The 16,722-nt window shown below is 40.3% G+C and overlaps 1 protein-coding gene across 10 annotated transcripts in view; it reads left to right on the top strand.

Moving 5' to 3' along the window:
• Window positions 1-16,722, top strand: part of camta1a (calmodulin binding transcription activator 1a) — a 335,809-nt gene that overhangs the window by 280,327 nt on the left and 38,760 nt on the right. The gene's annotated exons all lie outside the window — the stretch shown is intronic.

Below are 16,722 nucleotides of genomic sequence, written 5' to 3'. Positions count from 1 at the left end.
TGCCTGCACAAAACCGTGATGACCCAGAAAGCTCTCGTCAGGGGGGCGAAGGGTTAAATCCGCCTCCGCCCTTCTCCTTTCCCTGCCCTGCCAGCTGCTCCTACTCCTCCACACCTTTCCTCTCTTTATCCACTGCTCCCTGCAATACACAGTACCTCTCGGACCAGTAAATGAACGCTCATTTGCAAGTTAGATAAATCCTTTGAATGTATTATGGATGTAAACAAATTAGCCTGTAGGCCCCAGATGATGCCAAATGGAGCGGAGGTCTCTTCCTGTGGTGGTTTCCTGCTCATGCTCAGTAGCTTGATTGATGCTTTTTCTTCTGCCTTAATTAGTTCAGTATGAACTGATTCTCTCCGTATGAGACAGGTGCGTTGTTAAAGTAATGCTCTTTAATGCTACCTCTGTAACGCTCCCTGCCGAGCCCTTCCTCTTCTCATCAATTCATAACAAGAGCACTCAGCCAATTAAAATAGACCGGTGAGGGGCGAGAGGAGCAGTGTCATGCTGAATCTGTTTATCCACAACGATGTTTGTGGTCAGTGCCGTTCACGGAGCAAATTGAAGTTGTTGTTTTGTTTTGTTTTGTTTCACATTACTTTATTAGCTAATTTAGTTTCTCATTATGATTAGTGGTATAACCCACTAAAACTGCTAAAAATATGAATTATTAACGTTTGTCTCCTGTTTTAAGGAGTTCAAAAGCCATTTACACTTGTTATTCCAAACCTGAATTACTTCTGTGGAACTAAAAGAAGATATTTTTAAAAGGTGTTTTTTTTGTTTGTTTGTTTGTTTGTTTTTTCTTACATTGAAAGTCAATGGGGTCCAATTTAGTTTGAAAGAAAGTCATACAGGTTTGGTCAACATGAGTACATTTTCATTTGGGTTGAACTACCCCTTTAAACCGTGAGAATTACATTAAAGGAAGGATTCAAGCCATAGGCACCAGAATATATATATATATATATATATATATATATATATATAGCAATCACCCAGAACAGCCTAGTAATGCTCCAGTGACCACCAGAAAAGTCTAATGTACACCCAAATCACCCATATAGGGAATACCTTAGCAATTACCCAGAACACCATAGTAACGCCCTAGCAACCATTCAAAACAGTCTAGTGATGCTCTAGTGACCACTAGAACACCCTAGCAATGATCTAATGACCACACTCTAGCAGCATCTTAATGACTACCCTTGCAATGCCTTAATCACAGAGAACACTACAGCAACACCTTAGCAACCATTCAGAATATCCTTGTACTGCTGTACTAACCACCAGAACACCCTAAAAATGTCCTTACAGCCACCCAGAACACCATAGCAACCACCCAAATCACCTAAGCTGTACCTTAGCAACTGTCCAGAACACCTTAGCATCATGGTAGGGAGTTTAGCACAGGCAAGCAGCTTTTAAAAATCTGTACTTTTTGTGAACGCTTGTATGAGCACACATGCACCAGCGCACACTCGTGTATTTGCCTTTTAAACTACCCTATCTGTATCTGGCAGGGCAGAGGTTAAAGAAGAGAGGAGTGGGTAAGGCATTGTTGAGATTGATTAAGACTCACTATTGATCACGGAGTGTGTGGGTGTGGGTGGGTGTATGGGGATCGGTAGAGCCCAGGGCCTATATCTCTGAAGACTCCAGCTCTGTTCTCTTTAGCAGGCTGGCTTGAGACCCCTCCGGGGGCCACATCAAAGAGTCCTGCTCCCCTGCCACCCGGGCCTTTTGAAGACAGCAGCGTTTGATGACATCACTTCCCCTATTATTTCACAGTTGGCCAGTGTGGCTCATGTGAAGCACAATACCTCAAATTGTGGGATAGACAGAAAAAAATAATCTATTTAATCTATAAATCTCTGTTATCCAACACCACAATCAAAATTCACATTGAGTTATACAGTATGTTAATTTTAGATTTCTGTATGTCTAAGTTTTTGAATACTTTTCTGGAACCTATTGTCTCTTTGCACGTGTTCACTTGGGTTTTTATTTTGTTTCTAGATGAATAGTGTGCTATACTACTGCTATAGGATTGACTCTGAAAATAACACCCATCGCCTTTAATACGGATCCTGTTTACTGTACCTGCAGTAAGCCATTAACAAACGGACTGCATGCTACCGATTACTGACAGGCAGTGTTTGTTTGCCTTTATGGACACCTGAACCAGTGTTGTTCTCCACATCTGCTTCACACCTGCGGTGACCTTACGCAGACCTGAAGGCCTGAAGCTACTGATCTCAGAGAGGTCAAGCATATGGCCAAGCATGTTAAACACCCTCACGCTGACTACTGACACGTTGGCCACACTCTCCCAGCTAGAGTCACATTCAAGCATCTCCTTCCTGAACAGGCGTAGTGTTTAAAGGGGTTGTTCACCTAGAAACCAAAATTACAATTACAACATGATTTCCTGACATGCATTCAGAGCCGGATTATCCATAAGGGCACTTGACGTGCCGTTATTCGGTAATGCGATAAATCGCGGTAATGATTTTGGCCTACATTTTTTTTACATCTTCATGGACACCTTGTTAATATTTTTCCTTGTTAAAAAGTATGATTTGCAAAAAATAAAAACTGCTGCATCTGTGTTGATGAGAGAATCAAAGTTAATGCGCGTTGTGCACCCGCTACATTATGGCCAAGCATGCGCGCTTAAAATAGCATTATGAACAACACGCAACGCGCCACTGACTTTAGACTAGGTTTTTTCTGGTCAGTGGCGGAATTGTTTTCTGGAACTGCAAAACAGCACCAGGGAATGTTGCGCCGAAACACGCCTTCTTTTGGCGTTAAAGGGTAACTAAACCCCTGGTCAGAGCCTGACTCCACCCACTAGCAATATTTGAAAAATGCTGAAAAAATGGGCAGACCCCAGCGGGGCCAGGGGGCGTGCACCTGAGACCCGCCGTGAGTGACTCTAAAATAGAGAGAGACATGCAGGAGGAGCAGTGTTTGGCACTGCATGTGGAGCTGTGTGGAGAAGCCCATGTCCACCTCTATTCCGTTACTATCCTGATCACTGTACTAAACACTGATAAATCTATGCTAACTTGAAGCTATCCTAACTGTACTATGCTACTAGCTACACAAAATAATCTAAATTATCTATATAATGCTATGCTAAATAGATGCAACAATACTCTATCCTGATTGTTTTCAAAAATAATCTAAATAATCTAAATAACTATATAAATGCTATGCTAACTAGATGCTAATATAGGCTATACTATCCTGATCGTTTTCAATACTCATAAATCCAACTCCTGACTCGCTACAGTAGTTTTGACGGAACCAGATGCTTTTATACCAGGGGCTGCCAAGGGCGTGGTGTGCTCGCACCAAGGGCGTGACAGAGTGGCGTCTGAGAGTTCCCTACGTCAGAAAGTACCCCTACTGCAGGAGCTTTCCGTTTAACCTGAAGAGGGCAGCACTCAGACGTTTTTACACCATATATTTGAAAATCAAAACACTTTATACTCAATTGTCAAAAAATTTACTCGAATCAATGAACAGCATTTATGAAGCTCCATTCTTACAGATCATTAACTAAAAAAAGTTGTTTTGGTGTTTAGTTACCCTTTAATTTCCTAGTTAATTTTCTAGTTTACCGACGCGCATCTGTGAAGGGAAAAGCCCGCTTTGCGCGGGTGCAAAATAGGAATGACAAGCAGTGTCAAAGTCATTTGTGCTGGGTGCAAGATAGGGCCCTTAAAGTTCAATTATATTTTTAGATCAAGTTTATTTGACATTTTTAGGAATATAGTGCATACTGTAACTCATATGCACTATTTTTTACAATCACTGAATAGAAAAGAGACATGAATCTTTTTTCATATATTTTTCAATCCTAACCTCTGTCACATTCTCCTCTCTGTGTGTTTCTGCCTGACTGTCCCTTTCTCGCTCTCTCTTTGCTTTTGTCTTCTGTACCCAATCCCCTCTCTCAGCTTCAGGGCTTTTCTGGCTTGGCATTTCCTTTAACCCCAAATCAATCTGTTTTGAGCAGAACTCATAAACTTTTCATAAGCTCAACCCTTACACCCGTGTGAGTGAGCTCGTCAAGACTCCACCGCCTGTCCTGCTGCTTGTTTGATATTCTGCGTGCTTAAGTGCGGTGCCGGACCCCACGCCGGGCCACGTTCAGTCGCGCCATGTGTCTCCTCTCTACCGCTCGGCGAGCCGCTCCTGTCTCTGCATCGATCCCGACCGCTGCGCATCATCTGAGCGTGAGAGCTATCTAGCCGCGCCATGTTTAATTTATGTTGTGGTATGTCCGCTCAGTTAGACACCCTTGACTGTTCGGAGACGTGCCGTACCCTGCCGCTTAATGTAGTCGCTGCAATTTGTGCTGTGTTTGCCTGATTAGCACTGAGTGACGTTTGTTCACACCCCACCTCGCCGAGGGAGGGATGCAGACGATGGATTTTGTGTTTGCTCACCTGAGTGGCATCGACGTTCACGGTGATGCGTTTTGCTGTGACACCTTGCCGCGTGTTGGTCAACAGACTTAATAAGCACGGGACAGACTCGCTCAGTGCTATCTTTATCATTCTCTCTCTCTCTCTCTTTCCCTCTCGCCCTTGCTCTTGCACACACTTTAACCGAACAGCAGGTCAAACTTTTTTAAACGTGTGCATCGCTAACAGGCTCACTCAGGCAGAAGTGCTATCTCAGCACCTGTGCCTTAATGATTAATACCATATTGATGATCTCAATTAATTTCCTATTACGCAGCAGCAGGTCTGCGCTGCTCGGTTTCTGTCACGGCCCTGAGTTTGGACTGGGGGAGATCTCTGAGGGCAGCTGGCTGCCATTGATAGCAGGAGATTTCGGGTCGCTGTGCAGCATGCTTACACGATGAGGAGAGTATTTTCTTTGCAATGGCGACTGACCTTCACTGTGTAGTTGTCATCCAGTAAGGAGCAAGAGCATTTCTTAAAGACAACATGAAATGGAACACATTTACAGGTGGACAGGATTTTATCTGTTTGTATGTTTTGGATCAATCTTTATGTTATGAAGCGACAAGAATACTGCCATAATTCGACTTTATTGAACAGTTTATTCTCTTCAATGTCAGTTTCCGACACTGTTCACGTGAGCTTGCGTGTGGTGCTGACACAGGAGCCGAGCAATACTAACCCGGCGTTCTGACGAAGAACCTGGCAGAGCTACACTGTTTACAACAAGAACAGCATCAGAGACTGACATGGAAGAGATTTTTTTTTCATAAAAAAAAATGTCACTTCATAAAAATTTCATGTCACTTCATAAAAATAAGGTTAAACCACTGTAGTCACATGGACTATTTTAACTATGTCTTTACTACCTTTCTGGGCCTTGAAAGTGGTAATAACGTTGCTGTGCTGTCAGAAAGCTCTCGGATTTCAACAAAATATCTTCATTTGTGTTCTGAAGATGAACAAAAGTCTTATTGTTTGGAACGACATGAGGGTGAGTAATTGACCGAATTTTCACTTTTTGGGTGAACTATCTTTTTAATATCATTTTTCCCTACCCACACAGCTTTGGTTACTGGTTATATCAGCAGAAAACAAAATGTGTCCCAGGTGGACGAAGCAAGATTATTCATTTCTTATTTGTTTAGAATAACAGGGACGTTCCTTGTGTGTACACTACCTTTTAAAAGTTTGGCGTTGGTAAGGTTTTTAATGATTTTGTAAAAAGTCTCATGCTCATCAGGGCTGTATTTATTTGAAAACATTCATATCGAGAAACATTTTAATTTAAAATAACTTTTCTATTTAAGTATATTTCAAAAGTAATTTATTCCTGAGATTTCAAAGCTAAATTTTCAGAAGACATTACTTCAGTCTTTATTGTCACTCATAAATCATTCTAATATGCTGTTTTTTTTGCCCAAGAAACTGCTTAATAGTTTTGTGGGAAACCAGGATTTCTTGATGAATAGAATATTTATTTTAAATTGAAATATTTTGTAATTATTTTGCCACCACTTTTTATAATTGTCTATTGATCAATTTAATGCATCCTGATGAATAAACATCTTAATAATCCGCGGGTCGGACAGGCCAAGTAAAAATATAGTGTTCTGATTAATTGTGGGTGGGTCGTGTGTGGATGACGGAAGGGGAAAAAAGTACCATGTGGGAGCCTTTTATTGAAATAGTTAACCAGGGTGAATCAAGTGCTGGGTATGTGATATGTAACGGCTGTGAAGCACTGAATGTACAGTATATGACGACAAACTAATGGAATGTATTTAATGTCTTGTGTGTGTGTTTGGGAAGTTGCATTGATGGAAACCTTGTCATTCAAAATTAAGTTTAAAGGGAATAAAGCCTCTGTTTAGGCTAATAAGGGAATGTAAAGCAGCCTACTTTAGTGTGATATATTTCCATTTCATCACGCTTAACACTGAGAAATAGAATCATTGTAATGATTATCGAGTGCAGATTTCTAAATCAGAGAAAATCATAGGTTCTTATGGGTGGATGATTTATTTTTAACAGCGGATTCGGGTGACTGATACACGCATCTCTAATGTTCAGGCATTCAAAACAAAATCATCTTTGATGTGTCTGTCTGTCATGACACATTTTGCAAATGCAGGTTTCTTTAAATATGAATCTCAGTCGTATCCTTAAGTGAATTTTGCTTTTTAATGGATAATACATTTGAGAAGATTATTGACGTGTGCTCAAACCTTTTCTCAGGCAATCACACACAGAATACACCCTGTAAGTAATTTAGTTGTTTTTGTCTCAGTTCACATTTTCACTTTACTATCACAGAAATGTTATTTTCTCACATTGTTTCACTTGTTTCACCTGCCATCAAACCAAATTCAGCACCCTCAGCTCTGACCTCTGCCTCTCTCCTAAAGTGACTTAACTCACTCTGCTGGTCGCTAGGCAACTACTGTCCCAGAGGGCGAGGGTTGATGTGTGTAGGCATCTAGGGGTTTCTCCTGAGCGCCGGCACCCAGCTGGAGTGGTCAGTGTGCTTTTGGCCCTCTCAGTGCTGGACTTAATATTGCAGCATTCTGATTTTGTACCTCATGTTGTTGATGTAATCAGGAGCCAGACGTCCTGACACTCAAGGAACTGTTTGCCATACAGAGCATTCTCCCCAAAATATAAATCATTGATGGCCTCAGCATTATTTGCACATTCTGATTCTGGTATACAAGGTTCAGAATCTGGCTTAGGCTCAGGTTTAGCATTAGAATCAAAACTCAGGCTTCCCTGGGCTTGGACCAGCATAAATTTCCAATCTGGCCTAGCTTGCACAGTAGAAAAATTCTGATATATATTAAATATATATATATATATATATATATATATATATTTTACTTATAGTAATATATAGTTATCTTAATTTTCAGTAAAAACATCTCCTTTAAAACAAGGTAAATTTAATATATATACTGTAGCAGAGTTAAAGGACAGTTCAGAATGGCAATTCTGCCATCAGTTACTCTGCCTTGTGTCATTTTAATCCCATGCTGTTATATATGAAATTTGTATATTTTATATTTGTAGTAATATAATTTTCTTTTTTTTCAGTAAAAATATCAAAAACACATTTAAAACGAAGTAAATTTAAGTGAAATATTTTTTCATTAGATTGTGTAATATAGCGAGCGGAGTTATGACTTATGTCATTTTCATCCCATTAGACATTAATTCATATTTGGAACACAAATTAAGATATTTTTACGTTCCTGTCCCCCTTTTGAAAGTCTAAGTAACCAAACATCAAAAAAGATCAAAAGCTAAAATATCTTAATTTGTGTTTAAATATTAACCAAGGGTTCTAAACAAAATAAACCTAGAAACTACATTTTTCATATTTAATATCTACTGAAACAAGAACATAAATATTGATCTAGAAAATTATTTTTGTCTTTGTCATAAATATATAAAATATTTTTGGTTTTGACTAGCATGGCTGTCTTTAAAAAAAAAAGAAGGTCAACCAGCTTCATTAGAAGCCTGGTAGGGACACCATCATCTAAAACCCAACAAGCTAGTTAACCGGCAGGGTTAGACTGAGTGCAAGGGCTGGCTGTCTTTGCTGTGTTCTTCACTTCCTGTGAGAGACCTTGGGCATTAGGACCACAGTCACCAAGCTCCACTGAGCCCATCACAGCAGACTGATGGTTCCCAGTCGGCCTGCTCCTGGTCTGCTCAGGGCACACACTCACAGAGCTATAGTGGAGAGCTGCCAGATGAATAACTGAAACACTAGTGGCAGCGAAGGTGGAATCTGTACTTTTACAGTAACTCCTACATTTTGTCCTCTGTGCTCTGTGAAAAGTGCAATTGATCTGCTATGAACATGTACTCCAAAGAGAGCAGTGAATACAGAATAGCTTTAGTTTTTTTAGGTTTTTTTTTTGCAGAACTACATGTTGACACCTGGGCAAACACATAACCGCACGCTCCACGGACACACTCTTGTGAGCTGAGTAGTTCTGCCCCTGGAAGCTAAGTTATTTAAAGCTAGCTCTTGACTTCATCTGAGTCATTATGGGCTTCTGAATTAAACATCACAGGCCTCAGCCTCTGGCGCCTGCAGAAGCGCTCTGCCGTGCTTTGCACCGGCTCCGTCCTCTTCCTCAAAAAGTTACATTCGCTAACACCACTCCACGCGCTTTTCTCTCTCATGCCTTTCGAGTGGTGCCGAGCCGAGACCTAACGAGAGAGAATGGCACATCACAGTCCTCGAGAAGTGGAGGATGACGTGTACCGGCCGAGGTCGTTTCACACGCTCGAGCATAAAGTGAGGAGTTGTCAAATAGCCATGCTGCGTTCCTCACCCATTTCCTCCTGTGCATCCCATGGGGCTGTGGGATTTACATGCACCTCCTGTGGGGCCTGCAGCTTTCTGCAGGAAATGTGTATGTTTGTTTGTGTGTTTGTACTGTATGTGGGCAGCAGATGAGCTGGCCATTGCACGGCAGTAGTTTGAGATTGTATAAGAGACACACAAAGTGTGATGGGTCCTGGAATGAGTGCTTAATCAATGTTGGAATGTGTGAATATAACTTAATTAGCAAAAGTTGCTGTATATTAAGTTTCTAATTAACATGAGAAGGTCAGCTAAACATGTTTGATTCTGCATTTTTATGTCAAACAGATTTCAACTTTTTTACATAGTGATTTTTAAAATCATACATATTTTATTAATTGTATTCATTTCCTAAATTTTAAACGTGGACAATCCATTAAGAATATTAGAAGTAAAATAATAATATGGTGATTAATATCTATTTTTTAAATCCCTCAGTTGTGGCATGATATAGACTTTCATTGTTGCGAGTGACACACCTCCAGTGACAGTTGTTTTCCACAAGACAAAACAGCTCAGTTGTATTGCTGATGAGAAATAATCATAATCATAATTATAATGCTGTTGGCAGGTGTGGTAAATTTTGAACCCTATTTGAAACTTCCCATATGTGAGACTGGTGTTGTTTTCTGTAATTGGCTACAGGAAAAACGAGCTATGCTAAACCAGCGGCGGATGCAGAAAGTGGGTGATGCTGTTAGGTGGGCCTCAAAAAGTGTGTGGGCCGGAATAATTCATATTACCTCATGTTTTTCATTTGGCTTTTAATTTTAAGGAAAATAAAGTGATGAACTGGTCCCGGCATGGCACTATACTCAGCCCATGACTTAAAGGTAGTCTGTAAGATTAAACAGGTCATGAACACAAAGCGAACGTGGCGAATTTATTGCAACGTGCTACAATGAACATTTCAATACAATACAAATGTTCCAGTTTATAAAGTTGCATTTCATGTGAATAGCTTCAAATAGTTGTGGTGCATCGTATCAAAAAATATCCCTGGTGCAGATGTTGGATGGATTTGTTGGATAAACATTTTTTTTTTATTATTTAAAAATAATAATGTATTTCTCTGGATCTGACAGGGTGGGCAAGCCGCCCCTGTGCTAAACAGGTTGCATTGGCAAGCGAGATCATAGCTTTCATCATAACTGGGTGCAAAGTTACTGACTTTTACCAACTTGCACTTTCAAATGTTCTGCATATACAATCTCATAAACATTAAAGGGTTCACACAAGGGTCTTCTTCTGTACTAGACACAAGCTGTAGGGTGTTTGCTGCACACCATCGGCTTTGACGTGGCGCGTACACCCACACACACGCGCTTGTGTACAAACACGCGCACACACAAACACACCAGTCAGTAATAGGAAATAAAACTATGAAGAAAGGGGGATGTTTTGTTCCCTGCGCAGCACTGAGTCAATTGACCTTGAAATGAACAGCAGCACTGGGGGACAGCGAGGTATGGATACATTTAAGAGCTGGGTGTGGGTGCCAGGGGCCAGCCTACTGCCTAATGACGGACACACTGCCTCATCCATCACCGTGCCACAGCCAGGGCACCCGCCAGGGCAAGGCTTTAATCACCTCTCTCACTCATAAACACACACACTTCTTTCACTCATCATACCGGTGGACTCTTGTATTTGCACTCTTAAAGGGACAGTTCACCTGATAATCAAAATTCTGTCATTATTTATTCACCTTCATGTCATTCCAAAACCTTTATTTTTAAGAGTGAAAATAACACCGGTGACTTCCTTTCTTCAACTTAAAGCAGCAACTAAAATGCATTTAGACACCTGGATTGGTTATTATATGTGCCCACACTCGCATTAGCATACTGTGCTTTCGCACACTCTAAATGCTAAACTTCACCCACATCGTCACACTCTTAACCATTTCTATTTTACCCCTTAATGAAATCAGCTGCAACCTGTTTGATGCTCCATTCTCTTGAAGGTCGCTGTCGCTTTTTTCCTAGAGAAAACTCTTGATGCTTCATTATGACACTGAGCTCTACATCATGTCTAGAGTACATTGTCTTCCTCCAGAACGGAGCCCAGCGGTACTCTGAGAGCACAGCCCTTCTGTCAAGCTAAAAATAGTGAGACAGATAGAGAAAAAAAAAAAGTTAAATATTTGTTGCGGCATATCAGAAGTGCTGTGATTTATGTAACATGGGTTAGTGAAATGGGTCTGCTTGTACACCCAGTGGGTCAGAGGATCTGCCTTTTTCCCACAATCCTCTAGGGGTTTCCTGTCAGCCGAGTGCAGCGCTTGGCCGTGTCTTTTTGCGCCGCGGCTTTGAACTCCTCTCTGACGTTTTTCTTCTCAGAGCTACAGAAGCGCTGGTTCTTTTTCTCTTGGACTCGTTTTTGTGTGCTTTTCAGCTTGATTTGAATATTTAACCTTGATGAGGTTCTTGCGCCAAGACTTTCTCTCTTAGCTTTGAAGTTTTTAGCATTTGTGATGTTTATGTTGTGCCATACTTTCACAAACGCTCTTCCTGTCTTTTGTTGTTCAAACAATTATCCCTGGCACCAGATTCACACCAATGATTGAGATTAAGAGGGTGTTTTGCCAGGCAGGAAATTGGTATGCGGCTCTCAAATCAAATATGAGACCTCAATAAAATCAAGCGTCATTGCTTCTCTAGTGTCTCAAAACCAAATGTCATGACGTAGATGTTCCACGACACTAACACCGTGCCGTATCTTTTGAACACTGTCATTTTTAAAAGATTAATATGCATGGATTACAATACATAAGTATTTACATGAAAATGTAAATCAGACTTGCAAAATTATGTTATGTATATATTCATTTATTCGTATATAATGATTTTCAGATGGATGGATGGATGCTTATTACTTTCTTGTGTTTGTGCTGTTGTTTACCCGCATTTCCTGCAGGATGATCTCATGCATGTCACAAAATTGTGAGCGTAATATTTTATCCTGTATATTCAGACATACACAAAAAAATTTATTTCATAACAGGAGTGACTCATTCGCATGACCAGAAGCAGCAATCAACTGCAACAAAACAAATAATGTTCTCATGTGTCCAGATCTGAACCAGTGCCAGTTAAATATGAAACCCAAACCGCCCGCTTTCAAACAAGTCCAACTCAAAGACAATCTTATACGCACAAGCACTTATCTGCCAGAACAGTCCGTCCCTCCCCCATGCTGCAATAAATCATCTGTAATATGCAGATACCTATTTGAAACCCTGTCCTTCTTCCCAGCCCTTCAGGTTGGAGTTGATGCTGGTTGGAGGCAGTCCTGAGCAGCAGTAATGACCCTGAAGCTATTACTAGTGGATATTTATAGCACTTGAGGCCGGCTATGGGGCAGCACTCATGACCACATTGGCTTCATCCATGTGGGCGTCCAGCTACTAGTTGCCAGGTTACCACGGTGCTTCCAGGTACCTGTGTGTTTCCCCAGACACACACACACACACAAACAGAGAAACACCTTTAGAATTGAGATCTGCTCTCTTTCTGTGAGCTTAAAGCAAAAAAAGCGAACAAGCTTTAATTGCTTTTCTTGCTTACCAATGACAAGGCTAGAGTAAGAAAACAATTTGTGTGAATTCAAGCACAGAATGGTTCCTAATGAAGTTTAATTTTTACCTTAATTTAGCATTTAATGCTCTTAAACAGTGAAGTCAAGGGATAAGTAAAGGTTCTATAGACCGGCAGTACAAGATACACACGCCTCTGCACTCCAGGGATGAGCCTAGCGTAAAGGTGCTGAGCTCAAATGAATGCCTTTAATAATGAAAAATGCCGTTTACGCAATACCACAAGCCCTGCACACGCTGCAACTCTATCCAAACTTTGGCCCCCTTCTCCCACATCAACAAACCTGGAAGCAAGCCCTGGTCCTCCATGGAAATGTACCACAAACATGGCCTGAAGATTACATTGCGCAATCAATACCTTGAGATCGCATTTTCTCCACCAAATAGTATCCAGGCTGACAGTTTCCTCCTCAGTCCTCCTCCTTTTGCTTGTTGGACGAAAACTAATTGTTAATAAAAGAGAGAAGCCAGCAGGAAATTAAATTAAATGAAGTTTGCATCCTGATAGATTTATAAGACACCGCACACTTTCATTGTGTTGTTGTGCTATCGGGTCTAGAGGGGGTGCGAGCGGGATTGTGTGGGTGTGTAAAAGCTCTCTGAAGAGACAGAGCGCCAGAAAGGAGTGAGCCGTAGATGTCATACGCTTCTGGCTCACTCTTGAATTTACGACCGAAGCACAGCTTCACAGATTACTTATATTTGGATGGGTTGTAAGTCTGCCAAATGTGCATTGTAAAACAGGGACAAATGTATCGGCGTAGGAGGGTGTGTGTGTGCGCTGGTCATGGCTTCTGTTGGTATATATGTGGGGTTTCGTTTTTTTTTAGAGGTAAAGTATGTAAATCTTTTTTTTTTTTTCACATTGACTATCTCTATTTTGCATTCTGTATGTTTATGTGAATATCATGAAATGTTGGGGTCATAATTAACCCCCAAATCAAAAGGAAAAAATATGAAATTATAGTTCACATAGAAAAATTTGAGGTTATTTTGAGCTGCTCGCTGCAGAGGAATGGGTGGAGCGTGATGTACTGTAGATGTAATTTGGGTGTAATAGAGCTAGAAGGTCCAACGACACCCTAGGCCTAACCCTATAACATATTTGTATAGTTTTTCTTAGATTATGTGTGTATAGTCTATGGTTAGAGAGTCGGACTTGTAACCCGAAGGTTCCCACTACTCAATAGCAACAGGAAATGAATGACTGAGGTGCCTTTGAGCATGGCACCTAACCCTTTTTGTTTTGGGGTAAAATAAAACCTGGACTTTTTGACAATTTAATCCATTTAACACCCACATATGCATGAGAATGTGTTTATGTTTCTGGGTTTTACTTACTTACTCCTTTCGTGCTGGTTAAGGATTGAGGGCATGGCCTGGTGATTACCCGAGCTGCTTGTCCCATATGGGGATGTAGCGCGGGTGTCTGCTCCCACAAGCTGATGGCTACAGCGGCAAGACCCTTGCCTGAGCGTCCTTTGTTCCCCGGTCCAGCACACTCCCTTCATCCACTTGAAAGAGAATAGTACACCAGAACTTACTCTTAAAATCCTCTCATGAAGACAGATTTCCTATGGATTTAAATTTTAAATCAAATCTTTTCCTTTTAATCCATCAAAGGTGCTGTTCAAACACCTTGACACATTCCCTTTGAATATCAAGTGTGCTGGTTGAAGAGTTCAATCAAAAGTTCTCGCTGTGAATTACAGGGCTGTTTGATTTTGAGCGCTCCGAATTTAGCTTTTGATTTGTTCTGCCGCCCTTTTTCGTCCTGCAGATTTTGTCCTCACTCTCTGTGGTCGCTGTTCAAGGCTTGTTAGTCCCACGCAGAGATTGTCAATGTTCTGTCTAATTGTGATTTGCAGTCCATTCAGTTGTGGTCGGAGAACTGTTTGAGAGAGAAAAATCAGTCTTAACCTGGTCAACAGCGCTGTAATTGAGGGGTTCAGAGATGTCTAGTATGAGAAGATAACTAAAGTAGCTTAAGTAACTAAACAGGCAGCATTTTAGTATATTCGTTTCAGACCAGGCTTCCAAGACACCATGCTTTCTTGGCTCATCTGGTCATAATCTAACCCTGGGTGAGAAAATATATTTTTCTTAAAGCTACACTGTGTGATTTTTAACACCATCTAGCGGTGAAAAGGTATATGACCATCCAGTGAATAGTTTCTGTTCCTCTCAATTCCGATTTTGTTTCAGCTCCTACGGTGGCCAATGTAGTCCAAGATTAACATGGCTTCCAGTTCGACCTCGTCCATGAGTGTTAACTCAAACGTAAACGCGGAAGGCGAACCTTGAATTAATGGGTATGTCCCTCTTTGGCTAATGTACATTCAAGATGGAGGGGCAACATGGCGAACGACATTAGAACCCCTTACCCGTATGTATTTTCAATGGCATATTATAGGCTACACTCACGAGAATACTTTATTACTTGAACGAAATATACATTAATGAGCACATATAGTGTGTTTTTAGCTAAGAATAAACTAAAAGAGTTACACGGTGTAGCTTTAAGAAAATAAAAGGTATTTTTGAGACCATTACGAGATTTAATCATTTTCCATTTATTTATTTATTGCATTGTGACTATTTTCACAAGTTTTGTGTTATATTATGTGTATTGGACTATTTTTAATTTTATTTGTCACAATAATGCTACAATGATATATCCCATAGCTCCATGATGTCATCACAAATAATCTACATAAAACAAATCCAAGTTAGATTTAGAAATAAAATAGTTGTGAATGTGCTTAGTTAGTTGCTACAGAAATTATTTCTTGATAGGAAGATTTATGCATACATTTTATTCATTTCTTTATCAATAAATGTGTTAATGAATTGAATTACGATTTTCGAACTTGTGGGATATCATAGGCAGTGAAGTGTGCATCTCTAACTGAACAGGTTAATCCATCTTATTAGTTAAAGATGTTCAAAATGATAAAGATACTCTTTATACTGCCTGCTAAGCTTTCGGACACAGCCGTGATCAGGTGTGGTTACCATGGCGCTCTCTGTAAAAGTGCCAGCGGCTGTTTGAATGTCTTTCTCTGTGTGTATTACCCCATTGAGCATGCAGTATGCATAGATTTTGCACATGTGCGTCAAAATGTAATGCTGAAGGCGAGAGGCAGCACAGAGCCGCAGCCCCCAATTCACTCAGCACGTAATGCTCATAAAACTAATAAAAATGCTAATGAAAGGGACAGTTTTCTTCACTGTTTCAGTGTACGGATTCGGTCTGTGTATGCGTCGTGTATCTGCGTTTCACGTGACGTGACATTCAAATGTTGGTGTTTTGGAACGAGTGGGATTTTTTTGAGAGTGTGTGTGTGTAATCTCTGTGGTGACAGGGGACCGCTTGTTCTGGACTGTTTACAGCTCTTTGTAATCAACGCTATATGATTACAAACGGAATTGATGTTGTTCATACCGGCTAGATATGCTTTGAACAACCCTTTTAATCATAAGCTGCCAAAATGTATCCAGCCAAGAGCCAACACTTACTGACCTAAAATTGACAGAATGTTTTCTATATATAAAATAAGCCCACTTTTGAGTTGAAAACCACAATGATAAAGGTAAAAAAAAAAAAAGGTGCTTTGTAAGTCTCATACAACTCATCCCTGTTTGGGATGTTCTGCTCCTGGTTTTATCCTCTCTCTGAATAACTTTGGCACTACATACATCAGTAAACATTTGCACCACTTTTGCGCACAAACAGTTTTATTCACTAACCACTCTTGGCTTTACCAGGCGCCACTGTGTGTATTTAAATGAAATCGTTGTCATTCTTTTCAGTACAAACACGCCTCCTTTCTATGCAAATTAGGCTTATTATAGATTACACCTTATTCACAAGACTCAGCGCTATTTGCCTGTGCAATTAATGTTGCGCTAGAAAGCCGTTCTAAGCTATTTTATTCAGAAGAGACAATGTGTGTTTTCTTGCAAACATGACAACAGTAATTCCTCAAATGATGGAGAAGAACGGACAGAAAATGACATCTTTCACTTATTCTCCATTTCCATCACTCCATAAATGTGGTCAAGTGTGCAAATATAGTGCTAAACACACAAGAACTCACATCACCACAAAAGGATTTTTGGGCTTACATTTTTTTGATAATAAAATCGTTTTAATTAAATGTTTACATTATCTTTCTTTCATTGAAAAAGTCAAATGAATTACATTTTCCTTAAGAACACTTACGGCAAGCTGGGAGTTTTACAGCTATAAATGTAAT

Source organism: Pimephales promelas, chromosome 20 (genome assembly GCF_988280905.1).
Source record: "Pimephales promelas chromosome 20, fPimPro1.hap1.1, whole genome shotgun sequence".
In the NCBI taxonomy this organism is placed as follows: Eukaryota; Metazoa; Chordata; class Actinopteri; order Cypriniformes; family Leuciscidae; genus Pimephales; species Pimephales promelas.
This window is presented reverse-complemented; position numbering and strand designations above follow the sequence as displayed.